The 5,044-nt window shown below is 34.8% G+C and overlaps 1 long non-coding RNA gene across 1 annotated transcript; it reads left to right on the forward strand.

The window, feature by feature from the left end:
* The first annotated feature begins 1,471 nt into the window (after positions 1–1,471).
* LOC110737846 lies at positions 1,472–4,723 on the forward strand. The gene is made up of 5 exons (XR_002514483.1): positions 1,472–1,508; positions 3,282–3,503; positions 3,597–3,697; positions 3,876–4,337; positions 4,526–4,723. It is a non-coding gene; the product is annotated as an uncharacterized LOC110737846 (long non-coding RNA).
* Positions 4,724–5,044: the final 321 nt, after the last annotated feature.

The raw sequence follows: 5,044 nt of genomic DNA on the forward strand, positions 1-5,044 counted from the left end.
TCACTTTACCCTTGTTTTCATGGAGTATTTGTAACTTGACTTTACTTTGGTGGTTGTTTTTTATTGAAAAACTTTAACTACTTAATTGGGGTTGATTTCTTTTAGTTTTCCACTTTTTTCATCCATTGTTCAAGCTCATGTGCGTGCTTAGGTTATTTAACTTATTAGATAAGAATATATGATAGTGGGTTTTGGAGGGTTTAAGGAAAAGAAAAAGATAAGATTATGTAATTAAGAAGTGAAATAATGGAGCTTGGGTTTGATTTTAAGTCGAAAAATAGCGAGAAATATGAAAGACTCTCTGTCTTGTCTACATTGACAGGTTTCAGTTGGGTACTTAGCTTCCTTTCTGATAGTGCCATGATATTTTGGTTTTATCATGTTTTAAGTGGAATGGAATATGTAAGTAATACCTTAACTCTATATCTCACCTTAGATTGATGTATCAATGAAATTTTAAGGTAGCTTATTAGTTTCATCTGCTAAGCTCAAAGAAAGCAACAAATGCTTAACCATGGAGGACCAATTGATTGATATCATGTTCTTTCTAAAATTAAAAATAAAAGACATGTATGTTTTACCCTTGTAGTTCATCTTTACAGGTGCTTCACCATCTTTTGTCAATGGGAGCACTAGCATATGCTATGTTGAATAGAACAGGGAAATTCTATACCTATATGGCTCTTCTTTCTAAGATAGCAACACCAGGGATCAACATGAGATAGTAACTCTTTTATCATTTTGTAATCATGTTAATCAGTTTAAATTTGTTTTGTCGTTCCCTTGTATATGATGTGAAGCTTTTGTTGCTGAAGGTATCTTATACTATTGTTTACAAAAGCTTTTGTTGTTTTTGTACATGGAGTTGGTACATTCTTGACTTGGCGGGTGAGTACAATTATATTTAAGGATAGGCAGAAAAATAGTCAACTTGTGTTTGCCAATTTACTGATAAGTGTTTTGTTATTTAGATGAAAATGCATAATCATAGTGTTATAAACTATATAGAAAAAATAAAAAGAGGATAAAGATGGTTAGGTTAGTGTTCTTTCTGCTAGCTGTGTATTTTGTTTGTATATCAGGTAAAGCATTATTATGCGGGTTCTGCAATGGGGTATGAATTATGTGGGTCAGGGGCGGACCCAATTAAGTGACATGGGGGATAGCTGTCCCCCCAATTTTAAAAAAAAAATTAAAAAAAAAAAGCAAAACAAATCGCACAGCGCTGCTCCATTTCAATCTTCACTCCAATTCGCCATTACCACTACTCCACTAGTCCACTGCGTCGCTGCTCCACCATTCCACCAACCGACGACCGTCGAGGCTTCGTGCGTGCGTGGTGCGTCGCTGCTCCTGTGCGGTTGTGCTCCATCTTCAGTCTTCGCTGTAGGCGCGTGCGTGAGTGCGTCAGGCGTCACTGGCTCGCTGCTCCACCGACCACCGACCACCGCCTGTCCGCCCTGGCCCCTGGGTTCCTCACCACTCGCTGAGTCGCTGCTAAACTTATGGTATGTCTTGCTAAGTTGCTAACCCTAATTCGAATTTCGAAATTCCCAATTTGTTAATTTGAAATCCCCAATTCACCAATTGTTAACCCTAATTTCCAGATTTTTGTTAAACTATTTTAATTTTAATTGCAATATTTGTTGAATTTTAATTTTAATTGCAATTTTAATGTTAGGTTTTATAGTATGCATTTATGCAATGATGTGAATTGTGGAAATTCCGAAATTGAATAATTGATATATATTTTTTAATGTAATTAGGAAATGTCAAATGATTCACCTAATTCAAACAAATCCAAGGCTACTAGAAAACAACCCGATCTTCGACAGTTCTTGTCTAAAAGAAAGAAACTCCATGAAAATGAGTCCAATAACTCCCCTTCATTAAGCCCCCCTCAAAGTCAAGAAGATGATATGGAAATGGGTGGTTCAAGTACTTGTAATGTACCATTGGAGGAAAATTTGGTATACGATGTTGAACTTCTTCCTCATGATCCGGGAAAAAGAATAAACATAATGGATTACCCCGCAAGTGAACGAAATGCAGTTAGGAGGGGTTATATTCTTAAAAAACCTTGCCAACCAAAAACTCATGACTTTCCTCAAAGACAAGTGTCTGGTTTACGTCGCTTTAGTGTTCATTGGTTCAAGAAATGGGATTAGCTTGAGTATAGTATTGAAAAAGATGCTGCATTTTGTTTTGTATGTTATTTGTTCAAGAATGAAGTTGATAGTTATTCGGGGGGTGATGCATTTGTTGATGGAGGGTTTAGGGCATGGAATAAATCGGAAAGATTTGAGAAGCATGTTGGTGGAATTAACAGTGCTCATAATCTTGCTTATGATAAATATGTGAATTTAAGAGATGGAAAAAAAAAATCAATCTTGAATGTGTTTGACAATGCAAGTGAGGTGATTAAAAGTGAATATTTTATCCGCTTGAATGCATCTTTAACTTGTTTAAGGTTTCTTTTGGGGCAAGGTTTGACATTTCGTGGACATGATGAAAGCGGGGAGTCATATAATAGGGGTAATGATAGATTTCAAGGTTTAAATGACCTTAACTCTCTTTCTATGATGCTTGTTAAAACTAATAAGCATAAGACTTTTCCTCTTATTCATTTGCTTATCAAGTTGATGTTGATTCTTCCGGTTGCCACGACAAGTGTTGAAAGAGTCTTTTCCGCAATGACATGTGTCAAAAATAAGTTGCGAAATAGCATGGGTGATCAACTTATGAATGATTGTTTGGTCACTTTTATTGAGAAGGATGTCTTCCTAAGAGTTTCCGATGAAAAAATTGTTGATCGCTTCCAAAATATGAAGACTCGAAGGATGAAAGTGTAATTTTAATGTAATGTTTATGTAATTTTTTTTCATCATTTGAATTGTATGACTAAGTATGTTTTTTATTTTGAAATTTTAATATTATGTATTAACCAATTTGTGTGTTTGAGTTTTTTTTTGTTTTTATTTTTTGTTAAGCTTTTTGTAAGTTAAGCATTTTGTCCCCCCGAATTGAAAATTCTGGATCCGCCACTGATGTGGGTAACGTTGGAAGGTAATTTCTACCATCTTTATTTTGTGTGTTTGATATATTTGAATGTGAAGATCGTGAATGGTTTTCTTAGTATGAGTTTGGTTATTATGATCTTTAATTATACTTGTATTTAGTTAAGTTGGATTGTCTTTAGGAATTGCAATGTGTGTCAAGTATCAAGTTTTATATAGCCGACTCTAAATTCAGTAATAATGTTTTATATGGTTGGCATGCAGTCAAACATGGTATAGCCATTTGCTCTTCATCAACAGCAAATTGCTATGCTGGCACAACAATTGAGTCTTCTTATGGTTGTAGCTGCTCAAGCAGCTAATGGAGCTTCAAAACCAAACGTCAATATGCAACAACCTGGATTAAATGGCACCAATATGCCGACTCAAAATTGGTCAGGTCTTGGGTATCAAATTGGTCAGAATGAACTGCCAAAATCAGCTCAGGTGAAGTTTTCTTGTAACACCTGTATTTTTTAGGTGTCATTTTTTTTATTCGGTAGAGAAGAGTTAATAATACATTTTATTTTTGTTAAGCAGGTTGGGAACTCTCCGTCAATGTACCCAACAGGAAATCCTTCCTATTTCAAAGCAATGGTGAATGTATGAGGCTTACTATTATTCTAATGCAGCACAATCAGGTCATCAATATGCATTATCCCTTTTCACTTTGCCTCTATCTATTTTTATTTCCCAATCTCCATTTTTTAATTCTATTTGTGTTCTTTGAGCTGTCCGAAAAATTCTTCTTCTCTTATCTGAAATGTTGCATGTTCTATGCGTTCCTTCATCAACTTTATCTTTTGGGTTTGTTTGCAGGTCTTGTGTGAATCAGTCCATAAGCAGCAGGAGTATTGGTGAGAAGTGCTTTCCTCAATACAGTTTTTCAATGGTTTTGATGCCATAATATATTATGGGCATTATGGAACTATGGTCTATGGAACATTTTAATCTTATGGTTTTTTTATTATCATTGACATAAAAAGATATGTTATTTGATCTTGTGTGCTCTCCTCACTAATTAACTTAAATAAGGAATTATATTCCATAGACTAGGCAAATGCACTTTTGGTCTTGTTCTTGGCATAGATGTCCTATCAGGGTTGAGTTGATATTTAGTTTTTCACCTTTGCCCTTTTTTTATTCCTATTTGATTATTTATGTTAGACTGTTAGATATATATGCTTTAAGCTAATTGATGATTTTCTGAATGGGTAATTGTTTCTACGGGACATTCATGGAGCAGTGGGATGCAGCCCACGGATATTGCTTATGCAAAAGGTGAAAAAAAGAGTCTGAATCTGCATGAGTAGAAAAAAATAGTGTGAATCATATTCTACAGATATATGCCCTATATTTAAGCTTTACCAATTATTTTCTAGGTTTTAACCACTTATTTTGATAGGCTTTATAGCTGATTATGAGAACGATCTTACCCCTAATCTTTGCAATTCATTGTCGAATTTCAGGGCGGAAGAGGAGGAAATCGAGAAGAATAAATGGAGGGTTGTGACTTGTGAGCAAGCTCAAGCTATCAAGTCAAGGAGGAGACTAAACGTTGTGTTTTGATTCTTAAGGCTTTTCTTTCTCCTCTTTCTAATTTTTCCTAGCTGAAATTTTATAGTATTTAGAATTTGTGATTGATCCTTTTAATAAACAAAATGAAAGCAGAAATCCTTTATTTTGGATTTAATTTCTGTAATTTCTATGGACTATGGTCATTATGTTTGATTCTATAGTAAAAGGATGGGAACTTCTGTTTTAACTCACTAAAAGTTTATAGCATTGAGAATTTGTGAATAAGGGGTTTATTTTCATTTACACGGTACGATTCATGTTAGCCGACCCCAAATCATTTTGGGACTAAGGCTTTGTTGTTGAAGTACACCTTCACCATTGGAAAGTTTATGGAGGCTTCTTAATCTACTCTCTGTCTTAGGCTATTCATGTCCAAGTCCACTAACCTCTAACACTACAGTCCATTCCAA

Source organism: Chenopodium quinoa, unplaced genomic scaffold (genome assembly GCF_001683475.1).
Source record: "Chenopodium quinoa cultivar QQ74 unplaced genomic scaffold, ASM168347v1, whole genome shotgun sequence".
NCBI classification, from domain to species: Eukaryota; Viridiplantae; Streptophyta; class Magnoliopsida; order Caryophyllales; family Amaranthaceae; genus Chenopodium; species Chenopodium quinoa.